Raw genomic sequence first — 21,258 nt, 5'->3', positions numbered from 1 at the left:
AAGCATATGTTGGTTGCTTGTAACTTTTGGTAATTATTCATAAAGCTACTTTCAATATATGTGTAGGTTTTTGTGTAAATCTAAGTTTTCAACTCATTTTGGTAAATAACTATAAGCATGATCCCTGGATTGGATGGTAATAATGGTAAGCTTGGAGAGAAACTACAAAAATGTTGTCCAAAATGGCATTTTGCATTCTCACGGCAATGAATGGAAGTTATTACCACTTCACATCTTTGTCAGTATTTGGATTTTAGCTGTTTTAGTGGGTATTTAGTGGCATCTTACTGTAGTTTTAAGGTGCAGTTCTCTAATGACATATGATGAGGAGCATCTTCTCATATCCTTGTTTGGCATCTGTGAATCTTTGGTGAGGTGTCTGCTCAGATCTTTTGCTCATTTTTATTTATTTTATTATTTTTTATTTTTTTGAGGAACAAAAACAAAGTTTTTTATTTGTTCATATCCTGCATTTGAAGTATTTCTCAATAGCATTCTTCACCTGAGACTCTGCCATAGTTCTTAACCACCACACAACTGCAACCAACAACTTTATGGGATTTTTCCCTCTGTCAGTTTTATAGAGGCCTACCCATTCCCTTAGTTTCGTGTTGTCATCAATCTTGATTAGACTGATTTGGTGTTCAGCACAAAGGGCCTCCACCAACTTTACATACATAGGCTCATCACAGTAGGATGCAAGCACACAAAGATGAGCTTGGCACTTGTCTAAGGCTTTGGCAGCTTCATGAATTCCATGTGTTAGGGCTTCATGGATGAGGCCAGTCTTCAGCACCTCTTGTAAAGCAGTATTAACGTCCATTACACCCCAGCAGCAATGCCTTCCTAGGCCATGGCTGTCGATTAAGAGTGTAGCCAAATCTTGACCGCACCTGAGTCTCTGCTTCCACGCAACTTGGTGGTCGCAGGGAAAGAGCTTTTGCCCATTTTCAAATTGGGTTGTTTTCTTATTCTTGAGTTTTAAGAGTTGTTTGTATATTTTGGTTACCAGTTCTTTATGAGATATATATTCTGCAAATATTTTCTTCTAATGTGGCTTGTCATTTCATTCTCTGAATAGTGTCTTTTGAAGATCAGAAGTTTTAAATTGTAAAGTATCAATTTTTTTTTTTTTATCATGGCTTGTGATTTGTGGTTGTTTATCTAAAAAGTCATCACCAAACCTAAGGTCACCTAGGTTTTCCTCTATGTTATCTTTTAGGGATTTTATAGTTTAATGTTTTACATTTATGTAAACATATCTATGATCCATTTTGAGTTCATTTTTCATGAAAATTATCAGATGAGTCTAGATTCTCTTTCTTTTTGGTATATGGATGTCCAGTTGTTCCAGTAGTATTTATTGCAAGGATTATTCTTTACCCATTGAACTGCTTTTGCTCCTTTGTCAAAACACCCCATTCTAGATTACTGTAACTTTATAGCAGGTCTTAAAGTTGGGTAGTTTTAGTTTCCGACTTTCTTCTCCCTCAATATTTGCTGTTTGGTCTGGGTCTTTTGCCTCTCTGTATGAACTTTAGAATCAATTTTTCAATATCCACAAAATAACTTGCTGGAATTTTTACTGGGATTATACTAACCTCTAGAACTGACATCTTGACAATATTGAGTGTTCCCAGTCATCACATGGACTATCTCCCTGTTTATTTAGATTTTCTTTGCTTTCTTTCATCAGAGTTATTTTCTTCATATAGATCTTGTACTTTTTTTCAGATTTATAACCTAAGTATTTTCAGAGGTGCTAATATAAATGGTATTGTGTTATTAATTTTAAATTCCAAGTGTTCACTGTTGATAATAAGCAAAAAATTGATTTTTTTGGTAAGCTTTGTATCCTGCAACCTTGCTACAATCACTTATTAGTGCCAGGAGTTTTGTTTTTGTTGATTTTTTGAGATTTTCTATGTAGATAATCATGCCATCTGCAAAGAAAGATAATTTTATTTCTTCCTTCCCAATCTATATGTCTTTAATTTCTTTTTCTTGTCTTACTTCATTAGGACTTCTAGTATGATGTTTTATAGAAGTGGTGAGAGCAGATATCATTGCCTTATTCCTAATCTTAGTGGGAAAGCATCTAGTTTTTTACCATTAAGGATGATGTTAGCTGTAGGTTTTCTGCAGCTATTCTTTAAGTTGAGGCAGTACCCATTATTCCTCATTTGTGAGAAGCTTCATCATGAGTAAGTGTTGGATTTTGTCAAATGCTTTTCTTTTTCATTAATTGATATAATTGATGATTTTCTCTTTAGTTTAATGACTTGAGTATTACCTAACTCTGTAAAAGCTGGTATGGCACCTTGCTTTGGAATTAGTTGTTATTTAGTACCTAGTGTTCTCAGTCTGGGACTTTTAGTGGACCTCCCATAGGAAGAGCCCCATTTAGCATCCTGAAACATATGAAGAAGGAGCTCCAAATCAATGATATCCTGATCTACATGGGGGTTCCTGAAAATGCAGGCTTTAAAGAGTTTCAGATTATCAATCTATTTAATGCAATTCTTCAGCTGATAAAAATCTGGGGATAAAGGAATAAATAATTTTAGAGTCAAAATTTATAGCCTTATAATATTTTTGAACAAAAGAAAGAGGTACTAGCTACTGTGAAAGCTAAACACAACAAAACAAATACTCTGATATTGTTTGGATTAGGAAAATTTATTTTAAAAAAGAAGAAAGAAGAAACTTTTACAGTACAAATTTGAGCCAATGAATCAGCTTGGTGAGATAGCTGTAATAAATATGTCATCTTGTCTATAATCAGAGTAGTCTGAGCCAGTTGAAAGAATAGCTGCCCTTTGTTCAACAGTTAGTATTTTTGAGCCTGGAGAGAAGGACAGAAATTAAAATATTGGAGATTTTTATATTTGTATGATTTATATCAAAAGGATAGAAGCTTTCCTCTATGACCTGGGTTCTGGATGCTAGCATTAAATATTTGTGAATGTGGAAAAGACAAAAGGATTACTAATGCCATTCTCTTAAGAGGTCCTGATGTCCCTCTGTTAATTTCCCTTAGCACAGGTTCAGCTGACTGTGACTTTTCCTCCACTCCACCCAGAATTGAGTATGGTTTGTCTCACGATACATCTTTGATGGTGACTACAGCCACTTCCAGTATGTACCATCCTAGTTTTTGGCCATTCCTCAGCTTGCCCTGAACCCCCACCCCCTTTTTAAAAAAGTTTTTATTTATTGATTGATGAGAGACACACAGAGAGAGGTAGAGACACAGGCAGAGGGAGAAGCAGACTCCCTGTGGTGAGCCTGGTGTAGGACTCAATCCCAGGGTCCCTGGATCCCAACCTGAGCCAAACAAAGGCAGACACTCAACCACTAAGCCACCCATGTGTGCTGCCCTGACCCTATCATTCCAGGAACAGATTCAATGCCTGGCAGTGAGGCTAACTAGAAAGAGCATGTTTGCCCTTGACCCAAAGATCTAATCTGTGAAATTAAAATAATAGTTAGCTAGTTTGGTCTCCCTTCATTGTCTATGATATCTGGTTCAAGATAGCAAATATCTAAACGAGTAAATTTTTGTCAATCTCTACTTTTGTAAGTATATTTTATATATATTTTCAAACCTTTTGAGGATATTTCATTTAAAGTTAAGGAATTTTCAAATTTGAGATTTTGTCATTAGCCCAACCAAAGTCTGCAGACAAAAGCTATTACTTTACATTTTGCCCATTTGTTTTTATTATATACTGTCCAGTCCTTCAAAACTAGCATTTCCATTGCTTCTATATATTGAAAAACAGAGAAAAGCTCTCATTCTTGGCTAATCTGCATCTTGAAAAGGACAAATATTTTACTATTATATAAGATGTGATAACTACTAAAATAATGTTAAAAATTAAGTACATAGGGGGCACCTGGGTGGCTCAGTTGGTTAAGTGTCTGCCTTGAGCTCAGGTCATGATCCCAGAGTCCTGGGTTAGAGCCCTGTGTTGGGCTCCCTGCTCAGCAGGGAGTCTGCTTCTCCCTCTCCCTCTGCTCCTTCCCCTGCTTGTGCTCTCTTTCTCCCTCTCTCTCAAATAAATAAATAAATAAATAAATAAATAAATAAATAAATAAATAAAATCTTCAAAAAATGCTTAGTTGGATGCAAAAGCAACAATTATATCCAGAAGGATTTTAGATGGCTTCACAGAGGAGGTGCCATTACTGCTAGATCTTGAAAGAGGGCTCAGATCGCAGCAAAGAGAAATTGGAGGAAATGTATTCTAGACCAAAGGAAGGGACTGAACAAATATACAATGGTAGTGAGCAAATGCTAGGAATTAGCTGGAGTTCACTATAGCCATAGGTTCATTAAGGATGAGGCTGATAGATGAGTTGGGACCTGAGTTATGGAATTTATTTCCAAGGCATATAGAATATAGAGGCTTTGAAGGTTATTAGCTGTGCTCAGAACAGTACTAAGTTTCACATGCTGACGGCAGGAGGAGAAAGAGTAAAGTGAGGACACTGGAGACAGAGGTCACTTCAGAGATTGCTCCCACAGCTTAGAAGACATATTACTGTTCTACCACTCCAGGGATATGTGGAAGCATTGCTCTGCAGGGTGGTTCAGGGGTTCAGGTTCATTCCATCTTGCTGTTCTGACCCACTAAGAAAGCTTATTCATCTGCAAGGTCAAACCTCAGCTGCTGCCAAATCTTATCTAATAGGAGGGAAAAGAACTGGTGGAGCACATGAGCAAAGTTTTATGGCCCAGAATCTCAAGTGACTTACGTGCACTTCTGCTTGTATCTCATATGCAAACAAAATCACATGACCATTGCTAGCTCTAGGAGCAGCTAGAAAAATCTAAGGTCTAGCAAGGCTGTCATGAGCTCATTTTGATAATAGAACCTTATAGTTCGTAGAGCTGACATTTCTATTATTACTGTAAAAATACATGCAACAATATCTGAAACAGATATTTTATTAAAGATTTGTTTATTTATTTTAGAGAGAGAGAGAGAGAGTGTGTGTATGTGGGAAGGAGGGACAGAGGGAAAGAAGCAGACTCCCCACTGAGCATGGAGCCCTACATGGGGCTCAATCTCACAACCCTGAGACTATGCCCTGAGCTCAAATTAAGAGTCAGACATTCAACTGACTGAGCCACCCAGGTGCCCCTGAGACAGATATTTTTATGAGTCCTGAAATTAAACGTGTCCTTTTAAGGGTTGAACCCAAGCTGGGCTAAGTATAGAGGCCCTCTACTTTCTGAAACATAGACACTGATATAGGAGAAGGGTGGACACATGACTATAGCCCACATAAAAAGAGTCCTTCATCACCAACTGGATCAAAGAATCTTCCTCTTTCTCTCTTATTTTTTTGTTGTTATTTTTAATTTTGTTTATGAAGCTATAAAGATATAAATCTAGAGATGATAGGTCTAAGGCTCGCTAATTATTTTGGATGTCTAGCAAGATGTTTTTATTACTTAGCAATGAAAACAAAATTTAGAGACTTTCTTCCAGGTTCCATTATTGTAAATGCCGCAATGAAAAATAACTCTAAACAAGAGTATACTACTAGTAAAAGAACAATTATTAAAATAGTTTCTTAAACTTGTTTAAATTTCTAAAACTCAAACTTAAGCTAATGAGTCTTAATCTAATAGAGATGACTTTTTTCATATTTTATTAATTTAACTCCCAAAATGGTGGTGGCATATTGTTTTAGAAATTGTAGTTTTTGGCACCTAGTGCACTCTTGTTTAAAGCACAGCGGAAATTCTCAGTCAGGAAGAGTCTCATTTAACATCCTGCTGTACAAAGTTTAGTGAAAAACCACAAAACAGCATATGTATCAGCCCTTCCAGAAAAGCACAAACATAAAACAAATTCGGTTCAGAAACATTGTGAATGCAACTGTTCAGTTAAAAACTGCATGTTTTGCAAAGTAATAGCCTTGTAGGGACATAATTCACAAGTTTCGGGAATTCTAGAACTGGAGAGTTTAGCCACTGTGACATAAGAGTACAAACAATCTAAAACCCAAATCACCTTGCATTTGCTGGGCTTTGAAAAATACAGAATAAGAGAAGAGAAATTCAGATCTACATAAAATGTAAGATGATGGAACTTGCTTAGTGGTTTGGCTGTGATAAATATGGTACCTTGCCGGCAAGCTGGTTTGAAAATTGTATCAATAGAGAGAAAGTATACCTTAAATTCAATCTTACTGCTCTGAAAACATAAGTCTTAAAGAGAAAAGTGAAATTATAGAGGATTTTAATTTGCAGGATGGATATTTAGGAAAGTGTCCAATAAGACTTGAATAGTAAAGTGCCAGTATAAGATATTTATGAGTTGACAAAGTGTCTTTTAAGCTATTCTCTCAGTGAACCTTTGTGCTCATTCTCCAAAGAGGTTCAGGCCATGTGCCTCTCTCCTTTCATCCACCCTCACATGCAGTAAGACAGGGGCATTTGTGTGGCTCAGTTGGTTAAGGGTCTGACTCTTGATTTCAGCTCAGGCCATAATCTCAGGGTTGTGAGATGGAGCCTTCCCTGTGTTATGATCCACACTAGGTATGGAGCCTGCTTAAAATTTTTCCTCTCAGGGAACCTGGGTAGCTCAGTGATTGAGCATCTGTCTTTGGCTCAGGTCATGATCCCGAGATCTGGGATCGAGTCCCACATCAGTCTCCTTGCGAGGAGCCTGCTTCTCCATCTGCCTGTGTCTCTGCCTCTCTCTCTCTCTGTGTCTCTCATGAATAAATAAAGAAAATATTTTTTTAAAAAAAGATTCTTCCTCTCCCTACCCTCCTTCTCTAAAAGAAAAAAAAATTAAGTATATGTTACATGGGGTAAGATAGCTTTGTGTCACATTTCTGATAGTGACCACAGGTGGAGTCCTAGGCCTTTCCGATTCTTTTTTCAGGGGGACCCTTCAAAGATTCAGATTGTTCTGATTCCCCTATAATAGGTTAAAGTAAATGTACTAATGTACTAATGTGAAAAACACCTCACCCTTCTTCCAGAAACCCAATCTGGAGAACATCTGAACAAGTCAGCCGGTGTGACCTCTCTGTAGCCTATGGTTTGGTGTATTGAAGGCATATATAAGTGCACCCTACCTCAAGTGCAGTCCTTTTACACATTTCCAACACGTGTCAGGAATGATCCATCTTAAGTGGAGGAATTGTTAAATTTCTAACTTAAATGTGAGGTCTCATTATTAAATAGTACACATCCAAAGCCTCTTCAAGTCCAATTTATAAAGGGAAATCATTATTCCTCTGGCTTAATATTTCCCTTTTTGTCATTTTGGGGCATCAGAAAGTTCACACAATTAAAGAGGTTAGACTTCATTATTTGGGTGCATTAATTATCCATACAAGCTACCCTAGAGAAGAAAGCAGGATCTAACAATATCTGAATTTCTAAGTGTGCATTGGTCAGTATACACTTTACATCTATAAACTTTATATAGTGTTGTGTCCCCCAAAGATTAATACATAAGTTTTAGGAACAAGAGCTAGAATAATGAGTGGACTCACCATCATGCACAATGATATCCTGAGGGAATTTATGCTTCCTGTCCCTGGAAACTGGAAACTTCTAATAACTATTAAATAAATTGAATCAGTGAAATTTTTTTTTTAAATAAAACCTCTAGGCTTAGATAATTTAACTCTGATTACTACAAACAAACATGTAATAATAGTCTTTACATAAATTTTTGTTGGGCATCAAAAATGAGGCATGTTATCCAATTCATTATTTGAGAAAATACTTAATACCAACGACGACCATAGTTGTATAAAAAAAGTTTATGTCAATTGTAAATACGGAGGCAAAAATTCTAAATCAGTTATTAGCAAACAATGCAATCCCTATCAAAATTGTAATGCCATTTTTCCAAATTACAGAAATTCCAATGACAGAAATAGAAAACGTAATCCTAAAATTTATATGGAACCACAGAAGATCCCAAATGGCCAAAGCAATCCTAGAAAGCAAAACAAAGCTAGCAGCATCACATTTCCTGATTTCAAACTTTAGTACCAAACTATAGCAATCAAAACAGTGTGAGATTAGGATAAAAATACACATATAGTCTAATGGAATAGAATTGAGAGCCCAGACATAAACCCATGCATGCACAGTCAACTAATATTTCATATGGAAACCAAGAAGTTTCAGTGGGGAAAAAGGATTGCATGGTGAACTCACTAAATGGTGTTGGCAAAAGATATAACCACATGCAGAGGAATGAAATTGAACCTCTATTTCACTCACAAAACCCCACTCAAAATAGATTAGAGAATCATCACGTGCAAAACTGAAAACTATAAAACTACTAGAAGGAACCATAGGTCCAAAGCTCCTTGGCAATAGTCTTGGTAAAGATTTTGTCAGATAACACCAAAAGCTCCAGAAACAAAAGTAAAAATAAGTGAGACTACATCAAACTAGAAAGCCTCTGCAGAGCAAAACAATCAGCAAAATAGAAAGACAATATATGGAATTTGAGAAAATACTTGTAAATCATCTATTTGGTAAAAGGCTAATATCCCAATATAAAAGAAATTCATGGGGCACCTGAGTGGCTCAGTCAGATAACCATCTGCCTTCAGCTCAGGCCATGATCCCAGGGTCCTGGGGTCAAGCTCTGCATCAGGCTCCCTGCTCAGTGGGGAGTCTTCTCCCTCTGCCTGCGCCCAAACCCCCGTGCTTGTGCTCTCCCTCTCTCTCTCTCCCTCTCTCAAATAAATGAATAAAATCTTAAACAACAACAACAACAATAACCTCATACAACTCAATAGTAAAGAAATGGTTGTGGTTGGTGGCAGGAGGACAATACTGAACCTCGTTTTCCTGGACCAGGCCATGAGGGTCCTTCCAGAGGGAGCTTTTACAAAGAGCAGAGAAATCCTCACTCAAATGTTAGTCTCTTATCAAAAATACCTGCCAGCCCAAGGATTGCCCCCAAGTTATGGAAGACAAATCCAACAGCCCTGTCTACTGACATATTGCCAAAAAGGGCCACTGGTAGTATGAGGATCTCTGTGCTTTCTACCACCCAGGAGTCCAGGGCCTTCTCTGTGAGACTGTGTCTTCACATCCAGGATGGAAGGAGCCCTTTGTGACCTAGCCATGTATTTCCCTGTGGCCCTGTGATGGCTACTGTGAGGCTGTTCCATGATTTCACAACCCTGAGATCATCACCTTACCACCCGCAGTCACTGACACCCACCTATATCTGCCACCTCCCCCATTTGGGGTCCAGAGTTGCATTTCATCATTGGTAGCCAGTGTATGGTCTTTCTTTTGATTCAGCCTCCAGAGACTCACCTTCAGGACCCCATCTTTGCCCCCTTCAACTGCCTCCTGAATCCTCTTCCCCCTCGCCAACTGACTTCTGGATAAGAAACCTCTTTAATGCTGTTTCTTGTGCATCTGTCCACCCAGCCCCCAGTACTGCTCTCCATTCCTGAGAGCCCTGGAGCAGTTTCCTATCATTCCCTTCTTCTAGCTGCTTATTTAAAGTCCTGTTTATGTGATAGCCCCTACTCCCAAAGTTACTAGGTGTTCTGTGAAAGTCACCAAGTTGACCTTGGGTCAAGTATGGATGACTGGTGCAGAGTTACTCCCTGAAAGGCCACTCCCCTTGTTTTTGGATTTTGTAGTTTCTGTATTGGTGGCATGATCCCCACTGCTCTGGTCTGGGATCACTGTGCTTTGTGAAGCTGTGCATCCCCTCCTAGGTAGCCTTTCTCAGTGTCCACAGCATCTTTGTGACTTCCCAACACTAGAGTAAGCTTTTCTGCAAAAATGAATGAGGCTCTTGGTGCCCGCTTTTCTGCATCTCGCAATATGGGAGAACTGTGAAACTTTCTACAAGACTGCTTCCCTGGTCTCCTCTCCCCATTCTCTTGGTGTTGAGTTCTCTGGGTTTGGCACAAGCCCATGAGATGTCTTCTAACGTCTCTCACGGGCTACCATATCTCCTCTCCGGCCCACTTCAGTTAGAGTACATCATTGTGAGGCCACCAGCCCTTTGATCAGAATTTTGTGAATCTCCACCCGGCCTACCTTTGGGTGGAACCTGGCTGGATGGTACTGTTGCCCTCATCTAACCTTCCCTACATCCCTCGCACTGCTTTTCTGTGAAAAGGGCAGTGGACAGGTTTGGTTTTGAACTGGCCCTAAGGAAATGGATCAGGAGTTATGTGGGCAAGAGGGAAGATGAGAGCTGTTAGAGAACTGAATATGAATATTTTTTTCATTTTAACATTTTTTATGTTAGTAATAAATGCAGTGGAAACAAATAAATAGTATCATTTTATTTCAGCAGAGGTAGCCTGAACTTATTGAAAAAAACTATAGTAGAATGAGAGGTGTGCGGTATTATGGCATTTAAAAAAACTATTTAAATGTCATAATTGGCCTCTGAGCCAAATGTAGTGACTGCGTTCCTGGGTAACTGCCACAGGAAGAAGTTTGAGGAATACACGGCATATAGATGGTCCACTCCCTTAGAGAGAACAGGGTGGCAGGTTCAGATGAGCATGCATGTCCTTTCTGCCTCAAGGAGACCTGTCTGTACCAGTTCCTAAAACCGTATCCTTCCTTTTGAGAACTCTAGACAAACATTAATATTGTGAAAACATGGTAAACTGAGGCCCATAAGGATGGAAGCTCTCATATTTATTCTAATGTTTTTTTGAAAACTGGTGTTTATGTGGTGGGCTATTGCTGGGAGCTAAAGATAAGATGATAAAGAAGACCAAGTACCCGAGAGAAAGAGACAGAGGAGGGGATACAGCTGTAAATAGGTCATTTCAATTTCACAATTAGATAAAGAGTGTTCTGATAGGGGTGACAATAAGGAATACAGAGGAGGAATATATCATCTAGCCTTGGGCAGTCAGGACTTGAGAAGGGATAGAAGCTAGCATATAAGGAGAATGTGGTTAAGCAGAGCTGTTTTTTTGTTTTGTTTTGTTTTGCTTTAAAATATTTTATTTATTTATTCATGAGAGACAGAGAGAGAGAGAGCGAGCTAGAGACACAGGCAGAGGGAGAAGCAGGTTCCATGCAGGTAGCCTGATGTGGGATTTGATCCTGTGTCTCCAGGATCATGCCCTGGGCTGAAGGTGGCGCCAAACCGCTGAGCCATCGGGGCTGCCCCAGGAGCAGAGCTGTTTTAAGAAGTCTGCATACTAAAAAAAAAAAAAAAAAAAAAAAAAGTCTGCATACTATCTACAAAGGCCCAAAGTCCAAAGATAACATGTGCACCTTGGAGAATCACAAGTAGTTTATTCTAGCTACATCACATTTTAATTTTTTTTTTTTTTTTTTTTTTATTATTCATGATAGTCACACAGAGAGAGAGAGAGAGAGAGGCAGAGACATAGGCAGAGGGAGAAGCAGGCTCCATGCACCGGGAGCCTGACATGGGACTCGATCCCGGGTCTCCAGGATCGCGCCCTGGGCCAGAGGCAGGCGCCAAACCCCTGCGCCACCCAGGGATCCCCTACATCACATTTTAAAGCATGAGGCAGCTAGAAAGGAATTCCAGGAAAATCTAGTTGATTCTGAAGAACCATTTTCTTCTAATTCACCCCTTTTATAAGCATGGGACTGGAACTTAGGGGCATTCCGGCAAACTTCCCAGGTGACCATATATCAAAAAAAAAAAAAAAATTAGAGTGATGTATACTATGGTGACTATCATCAATGATAGTGTAGTATGTATTTGGGAGTTGCCAAGAGAGGGCACCTGGGTAGCTCAGTCAGTTAAACATCTGCCTTCCTCTGGCTCAGGTCATGATCCCAGGGTCTGGGGATCAAGTCCCTCATCTCCCTGCTCAGCGGGGAGTCTGCTTCTCCCTCTGCCCCTCCCTCTACTTGTGTTCTTTCTCTCATAAATAAATATCTTTTAAAAAAGGAAGTAAAAAATAATAATAAAAAAAAAGGAAGTTGCCAAGAGGGTAAATCTTAATAGTTCTCATCACAAGAAAACGAATTATAAATTTGTGTAGTGATGGATGATAACTAGACTTGTGGTGATCACTTCCTGGTATATACAAATGTTGAGTCATTATGTTGTATACCCGAAACTAATATACTATCATATGTCAATTACACCTAAGTAAACAAGAAAAGAATACTGAAAGGCCATAATTAAAACAAGATTAGAATGTATATCTTTTTTTTTTTAATAAAAATTTTATTTATTTACTCATGAGAGAGACCGAGAGAGGCAGAGACATAGGCAGAGGGAAGAGAAGCAGGCTCCATGCAAGGAGCCCAATGTGGGACTCGATCCTGAAACTCCGGGATCACATCCTGGGATCATGTCCTGAGCCAAAGGCAGATGTTCAACCGCTGAGCCACCCAGGCATCCCTAGGATGTATATCTTATGATTTCCAACTCCCTGTTGTAATCAGCAGATTCTTCCTATTGCATTCAGGTATACTGCTTCAAGAAGCACAAACACTCCCATCCTGTCATTAAATGTTCTCTTTCCATGTACTATTATTTTAGTTTTAATTTTAGTAATTTTATGTCTTCATTTCTAAATATGTAAAGATATATGCCATGCAAATTGTAAGAGGCATGGAAGATGATATATGTGTGGAGGCCGAGAAAAATTAAGGCCATTCCACCTCAGGTTTAGCATTAGCACAAGTACAGCCATCTTAGGCCCCTGGGAATAAGAGCTGAACTTTACAGGAAAAACTGCAGAATATCCTAGGCAGGGAATCCCATATCAGAAAGACAATAAAGCTCAGAATGCCCTCGTCAGAGAATCCCATATCTAATCCCATATCGGAAAGACAATATAGCTCAGAATGACCTCGGCAGAGAATCCCATATCAGATCTTAAGAAACTCCCCCACCCTTTCCCTATATTGGAAAGAAAAAACTTTTTTTTTCTCCACCCCTTCTGAAAATCCCCAAGACGAGCCCATAAAAAACCAGCTGTAACCCACTTCAGGGTCCAAGCCCCTGCTCTGCTGTATGGAGTATACTTGGACCCAAGCTCGAGCTTGTAAACTCTCGTGTACTTGCATCAGTGTTGGCTCCTTGGTGGTTTCTCGGATTCACAATCTTGGGCACAACAATATGATTTAAAGTTAGCCATACTCTCAAGTCTCATGTCAACTACCCAGGTCCATCCTCAGTTGTGACCATACTACTAGTTTATTCTGTATTTTTCCTGAGACAGATAAAATATACATATATATTCATTATATTTTTTATAAAAGATTATTTATTTATTTGAGAGACAGAAAGAGAGAGAACATTAGCACAGAGGAAGGAGGAGAAGCAGACTCCCTGCTAAACAGAAAGCCTGACTTGGCTGAATCCCAGGACCCTGGGATCATGACCTGAGCTGAAGGTAGATGCTTAACAGACAGCCACCCAGGTGCCCCATTTATTCATTATATTTAAATTTACTAGTAGCAACTATGTTTACTCTCTGCATCTTTGTTTTTTCACTTTATGCTAAATCTGGAGATTTTCCCGTATTAGTACAAACAGAATTTTCCCTTTCATTGTGGTGACAATGGAATATTCTTTTATATAAATGCCCCATGATTTCTATTATCAGTACCCGACAGAGAGACAGGTTTTTTTTTTGTTTTTTTTTTTTTTTTTTTGCCATACACAAGTGCTATAACATATACCCTAGTATGTATGACATCTGGCACATGGACAATGAAATCTATAAGATAAATTCCTAAATTTGACCTTGCTGGATCAAAGGTATGTGCATTTACTTCCTTGATATATAATTGTTCCAATTTCCAATTACTAGAAAATATGGGAGATTTTCTATTTCTCCAAATCCTTGGCAACCTAGTATCCCATCAAATGTGTTTTTCTGTGCCAATCTTAGAGATGAAACAGGATCCTCATAACTTTATTTTGCATATCTCTTATTAGTAAAGTTGAATATATTTCATTTCTTCTAATATATTTGCCCAGTGAGAGAAAGAAACTGGCTTAAAGAAATCATATCATTTTTTCCTGATATATATTAAAATGCATTCCTCATTTTGCCCCATTTCTATTTTTACTTTGCTTATGTTTTTCTATGAAGATCATTTTTTTCTTAGATAGTTGATAGTTCAGTTTATCAGTATTTTCTTTTATCCATCTAACTTATTTTACTTAGTATAATACCCTCTAGATCCATCCAGGTTGTCTCTAATGGCACAATCTCATCCTTTTTCATGGCTATGTAATATTCCATTGTATATGTATACCACATCTTCCTTATCCATTCATCTATTAATGGACACTTAGATTGCTTCCATATCTTAGCTATTGTTAATAATACTGCAAAGACCATAGGGGGACATGTATCTTTTTGAATTAGTGTTTTTGTTTTCTTTAGGTAAATACTCTGAAGTGGAATTATTGAATCATATGGTGTTTCTATTCTTAATTTTTGAGGAGCCTCCAAATTGTTTCCAAAGTGGTTGTACCACTTTACATTCCCACCAACAGTGTGTGAGGGTTCCTTTTTTCCACATCTTTGCCAACACTTGTTATTTCTTGTATTTTTTATTTTAGCCATTTTGACAGGTGTAAGGTGACATTTCACTGTGGTTTTGATTTGATTTCATTCCAAATTGAACCTTAAAAAAACACAGATGACCAAACAAACAAACAAACAAACAAACTGAACCAGACCTGTAAAATACAGAAAACAAACTGATAGTACACCAGAAGGGAGGAAGGTGTGAAGATGGACAGAATGGGTGAAGGGAGTGGGACATACAAGCTTCCAGTTATGTAATGAATAAGTCAGGGGAATAAAAGGCAACATAGGGAATACAGCCAATGATATTGTAATAGCAATGTATGGTAACAGAGGCTGGCTACGTTTGTGGTGAGCATAGAGCAATGTATAAACTTGAGAAATCACTACATTGTACACCTGAAACTAATGTAACATTGCATGTCAACTACATTCAAATAAAAACATTTAAAATATATTTTCTTTTATCTATTTTCATTATTTCATACTTAGAAAGGTATGAAATACCTTTACCTATCTATTCCAATATTGTTTTTTAACTCCATCCCCTATTATTTAATTTTATGGTATAATTTTTCATGTTTATATCTTTGAAGCATCTGAAATTTACTTGGTATAACATGTAAAGGAGACCTCAACTTTTCTTTTTCAGATGGCTACCTATAGTTCAAACACCATTTGCTGAATACTCCATATTCCTTCACAAGAGAATATGCCCAAATTATCATCTGCTGAATTTCTGCATCACTTTCACCAATTTTCTGTGTCTGTTTTGTGACTGTTTCCATATTCAGATGTTAGTACCACAATGCTAATTGTTGGGATGTTTTAACATGTGGTTAAAGCTAGTTCCCTCTCATTTGTCTCTTTTGCAGGATTGCACTGGGTATTTTTGCTTGGGGCTTTTCCATAAAAACTTTAGAATTAAAGTGGAAACCACTCTCTGAAAAATTATGTTTGACGTATTTTTTGGATCAAATTAAATGTACCTAACTAGTTTAAATAATACTGACATTTTAATTTCTGTCAATTTTTGTTTCTTACATATAGCACTTAAAAATTTCTTCATATAAATTTTACATACTTCATGATAATTTTATTCTGCAGTATCATATTGGTTTTGATGGTACTGCAAGTTTGGTCTTTTATTCCACTCTGTCTTTTAACCTGTTTCTCATTTCTTCAAGTTAATTTAATCAATAATAAGTTTGTATTTTCTGGGTAAGGCCTTCATATATTTAGATAGTCACTTTAGTTTTAAACTTATATTAAATGAAATTAAGATGATACATCTCACTTAAAAGTGAGTCACAGCATAACAAAACAAGCTTCATTTTATAATTTCCTCAATGGGAATTCTGAGCCTATTTCATTTGTGATCTCAGAATTTTAAATCTTTCAACAAGCAATTTTTCTTGGATTTATAAAATTTTCACTTTTGAAAATTCTGTTATCAAGTTGGGTTTCATAGTTAATACTAGCAGCTAAGCTAAGCATATCCATCTACTTTTCTAACTTTGTAGTATTCTTTGATGGGGTTTTTCAATATTTCTATGTGTTTGATCTGGATGAGAAGACTATCTATGACTTATAATTTCCCAAGATTTGCTCAGGATCATCTTGCTGAGGGTGGGGAACTGTTGGGGCTAAGTCAAGACTGAGAACTATCACAGAAATGTGTTCCAGTTCTAATGATGCCCTTTGGGAAAGAATGTAGGTTTGATTCTAATGAATTCTCAGTTCTACTTGAGGTAGCATGTCCACACCCAACTACAAAAAAAAAAAAAAAAAAAAAGTAAATTGCTAGCAATGTGTAGAAAACAGGTAATCGAGCTGCATGTTGGAATAAAGAAGACCATTCTCATACTTTATAGAGTAACTCCTACAGATCTGGAAACAGATGCAGCAAGTTATAGGGCTTTCAGAATGCTGTATTTCATATCAAGCATAATTTGATACTTTCAAGATACAGTGGATCTATTTTAGATATAACTGATGGATGTACAGATATCCTAAGGACTATAGGACTAACATTTTACTCACTTCAGACAGTTCGAAAACATACTATAGTCACTATAAACAGCAGCCTAGCAACCTGGGGATGCCATGTGTTCACTTCAAAGACTAACACTACAGAAAGTGCTAGAGTCTTGTGGATTTAAGGACCTTAGCAGAATCCAGATGGATCTGAGGCATTAAGTGAATCATATGGATTCTCCCAAGGATCATCATTTTTATTAGGTTTGGCCCTTCTCTTCCTGAAGAACCAGGGCACTGTCCATTGACACTGTCCAGGCTCTGTGCAGGCTTACCTTCAACTTGCACTTCAACATTTTTTCCTGTTTCCTACAAAGGTTTTCTCTTTCCCTCTCCAACTTCTCTCTCAGCTGGGCTATGTTTTCTTTGAAGCTTCTCTCTTCCGCCTCCAGTTTTTGCTGTTGCTCCTGTATTTCTGTCTTAGCATTGCCTGTTCCTTCTCAGCTGCCTCCTTCAAATGTTTTAGAGAGAGAAGAAAACAACACTCAGGTCTGATGATTTTATTTTGTGATATTTTGTCTTGTTGCAACTGCAAATTTGGCCTTTTCTTACATTTATCTTTTAATAAATAAAAGTAATCATTAGTAAGCACAGTTATCTTTCAACTTTTGTTAGAAGAAACTAATATGACTCATGCTTTCAAAGGATGTCACAGCATCACAAAACTCATTTTATTAATCCCTAAAAGGAATTCTGAACCTATGTCATTATGAGCCCTAAATTTTCATCCCCACACCAGGTAACTCAATAGGATCTGGCGTTTCTTCACCTAACACTCCATTGATCACATCAAAGATCCATGGACCCAATGAACACTTTTCTTCTTTATTTGCTGCAATCTCTTTTTTTTAGTAGCTGTATCTCTGTATGCAACTTGTCAGATTTCTTTTGACACCCTTCATTAAGAAGTTCTTGGATCTATAAAAAAGAAGGAGTCCACTTTAGAAAATCTTCTATTATCGAGAGGAAGGGTTTTGAGTTTAACAGTTTCAGCATTGAAGCACTGTCCACTGCTCTATCATCCAAGAGTGCTCTTTGATGAGTCTGTCCTGTAAAGTGGGATTATGCATGGTTTACACCTTCCCACAATTCCCTTAGTACCATCTCACCACGAGTGGGATCAGTCTAGGTCAGACCTGAGAACTATCCTCACCAGATGAATTCCAGCACTGAGGATGTCCTTCAGAGGCATGAAGGATTAATTCTATCTCAGTTCTACTGAGGCAGCATGAACACACAGATCTAACAAATAATGGGAACTGCTGCCCCCCTCTAGAACACTAGTTATCAAGTGCCAGGTTGAATTGAAGAATTAATTTTCCTCTGTGCTTTGGTGGATGACACACAGATCTGGAAACAAATTCAGCAAATTTTAGAGCTTTCAGATTCCTGTATTTCAAATCTCATCCGATACTTTTAAGACAAGATGGAGTTCTTTCAGGTCTGTTTGATGGTTTAACCAAGAATCCTAAGGACTAGTGGACTAAGGCCCTATTTACCCAGGGTCCAATGAGACTACCCTAACAATCCCCATAAACAGCAGCCCAGCACCCAGCAGATGTTAACTGCACACTGCAAATTCTCACACCACATATGGCACTGGACTTTGTGTATTTAAGGGCCTCAGCAGAGTCCAGATGAATTTGAGGTTTCAATGAATTATATGTCTTTATGATTCTCCCTGGGATCTTGATTTTTATTAGTTTGGACCCTCTTTTTTCTGAGGAACCAGGGCACTGTCTATTAGGCACTGCCTAGGCTCTGGTGCAGGCTTACCTTCAGCTTGTGCCTCAACATTTCCTTCTCCAACTTCTCAGTTAACTGGGCTGCGCTTTCTCTACAGCTTCTCTCTTCAGCCTCCAGTTTTTACTGTTGCTCCTTGTATTTCTGTCTTAGCAGCACCTGTTGCTTCTCAGCTGCCTCCTTCAAAGCCCACTCAGCTGTTCCACAAATGTTTTAGAGAAGAAGAAAACAACACTCATGTTTGATTCTAGCCTCCTCAGCACAGATATGAAACTGACTTTGAAAAGGTAGCTGAGAAACCTCTGAATTATGTGGATTCCCAAGAGCACATTTCTGGATGTGACTGAGATGGCCTTCCTTGTCTGCCAGATTTAAAAAGACAACTCTGATGGTTATATTTAGCAGTACTGTTCCACAGAAAGAGAAGAAGCTCTTTGTTTCAGGGAGGTTTGGCCCTCATCTCTGTCTGAAGGTAATGCAGCAGCCTACCCACTCTGCTATATGCTCAACCCCAGGGATCCCTGGGTGGCGCAGCAGTTTGGCTCCTGCCTTTGGCCCAGGGCGCGATCCTGGAGACCTGGGATCGAATTCCACGTCGGGCTCCTGGTGCATGGAGCCTGTTTCTCCCTCTGCCTATGTCTCTGCCTCTCTCTCTCTCTAGAGACTATCTAAAGACTATCACAGAGAGTCACTCTCTGTGACTATCATAAATAAAAATTAAAAAAAAAAAGATATGCTCAACCCCACACCTGTACCTGATAGGGCCTCCTCCTGATAGGTGAGGCCATAGTCTCCCTGTAGAATGGAGTTCACTACTGCCAGCTGGTTCTGTAAGAAGTGCTGGAGAACTTCATTTGCCTGAAGAAACAAGGAACAGAGACATGTCATGTAGCAAAGGTCCTGTCTTTTTAGGGAAATCACTGTTCTATAAAGTCACAAATGTGGCCTTGTAAGTTTTGCATTTGCTTAGATACCCCTCACTAACTTTCCTTCCATGGCTCCAATATAAATCCTGAGTTCTCTTGTGAGACCTGAACCTCCCATTTCAGCTTCCTTCGTAGCACCCCATCTTTCCCTCCAGAGAAGCCATCCACTATTCACCCCAGGTACAGCTGACCAGTCTTATGTGCAAGTATAAATGGGAACCTCCGGTGTTCTCAAACATTTGCTCAATCTTTCTTCTGCAAGGAAGGATGCTCATCTACTCTTTCTTAATTAGGATAACACTTATGGATACTTTCATCTTGCATGTCTTACTCCTCTTGCAGCGTGCTTTGCCAAACTGCCTTTGTAGTTATGAAGATGGCCAATTACTCTAACCTGCCTTACTAGCTCTCTCACTTGCTGGTGGTATGACTTTGGGCAACTTGCTTACTACAATGTATATCACATTTCTTGACTGCATAACTATAGTTCTAAATTATAGTAATATTCTGAGCATTAAATTGAGGATCCAATGAAAGTACCTAACTATAGGTTACTTACTATATGCATAGTGTAGTAAGAAGGTACTGGACATGTCAGCCATTATTATAATTATTGTTATTGTCATCATAATCATCACCATTAGTTTTACAATCTGTTCACGAAAGTATGATAACCATACAATTGCCTATTATTTGTCTTCATTTCAGATAATATCACCATCTTGAGAACAAAGATTGTGTCTTTACTCTTTGTATCCTCTATACTCAGCAAAAAAAATGATCACATTGTTTGATAAAGAACAATTGTTCTCTTTAAATCAGAATTTCCAATTCTACACCCTTTCTTGGGGAGAAACATTTCTAGTCTCCTCAACAATATATAGCTAATTGTGGATAAAAACTTAAAGCATGGAGATATCTCCATGCTCTGCTTTCTCCCTCAAAATGGTGCTGTGATCTTAGATTTTCAGTAAAAGCAGCAAACATCCTTTGACTCTAGGATTCTGACAACTACCACTCTCTCTTTATTCTTCACCTTAACCCCTTTCCTGGGCACTAGGTTATAGTCCCATTCAACCTTGTTTTTTGCTTCTAAGTAGAGACTGTGCCCTCTAGGAACAGAGAAAATTTCTCTTGAAATGCTTTTCATCAGGGACTCTGAAAGTTGCTTATCTTTGCCTGGGAATATTTGACAGATGCATCTTCACTCTGCAGCAAGAAATCTTCCTTTTTTTTCTCTATGGTGTTCTGTCAGGGAAATCCAACAGAAAGAAGCTGCTAGAAAAAGCATCCTGATTACCTCGGAGTAGACTGGAACATGGAATGGACTAGGAATCAAGAGACTTTTAGTCCTAGTTTTTTTTTTTTTTAATAGTTTTTATTTACTTATTAGAGACACACACACACACACACACACACACACACACACAGAGGCAGCGACACAGGCAGAGGGAGAAGCAGGCTCCATGCAGGGAGCCCAACGTGGGACTCGATCCCAGGTCTTCAGGATCAGGCCCTGGGCCAAAGGCGGTGCTAAACCGCTGAGCCACCTGGGCTGCCCCGTTTTTTTAAAGATTTGTTTACTTGAGAAAGAGAGAGAAATGCATGTGAGTGGGGGAAGGGGCAGAGGGAGGAGAGGGAGAATTTCAGCAGGCTCCCCACTGAGCTCAGAGCCTGATGGGGGGGGGGGCTAGATTCTACAACCCTGAGATCATGACCTTAGCCAAAATCAAGAGTCAGACACTCAACCGACTGGGCCATCCAGGTGCCCCAAGAGACTTTTAATCCTAGTACTGATCAATTCTCCGTGTTACTTGTAGAAATCCCCTTAATTCCTTTGGGGAATTATCTATAAAATGATAGAGTTGGAAGACATAAGCTCCAATTTTACTTCTGCTGTAGTAGGATTAATAGTGACTCAACCATCAACAATGAACAAAGAAAGTTGAATTGTGGCTAGAAGTAGCAGTTCCTCAGACAATTTGGGTTGCTCTGGATGGAAATGTGTACAAAGAAAATA

At 38.5% G+C, this 21,258-nt stretch overlaps 1 long non-coding RNA gene and 2 pseudogenes across 1 annotated transcript; 1 reads left to right on the top strand and 2 right to left on the bottom strand.

Annotated features, from left to right (window-relative positions):
* Positions 1–460: 460 nt before the first annotated feature.
* On the bottom strand, positions 461–855 carry LOC112640920 (40S ribosomal protein S12-like; annotated as a pseudogene).
* A 1,813-nt stretch (positions 856–2,668) lies between these two features.
* LOC112679176 (guanylate-binding protein 4-like) overlaps positions 2,669–21,258 on the bottom strand; it is a 29,868-nt pseudogene continuing 11,278 nt past the window's right edge.
* On the top strand, positions 11,967–15,486 carry LOC125755325 (uncharacterized). Its single transcript, XR_007411529.1, has 2 exons — positions 11,967–13,410; positions 15,185–15,486. It is a non-coding gene; the product is annotated as an uncharacterized LOC125755325 (long non-coding RNA).

The sequence above is a fragment of the Canis lupus genome, chromosome 6 (assembly GCF_003254725.2).
Source record: "Canis lupus dingo isolate Sandy chromosome 6, ASM325472v2, whole genome shotgun sequence".
Lineage (NCBI taxonomy): Eukaryota > Metazoa > Chordata > Mammalia > Carnivora > Canidae > Canis > Canis lupus.
This window is presented reverse-complemented; position numbering and strand designations above follow the sequence as displayed.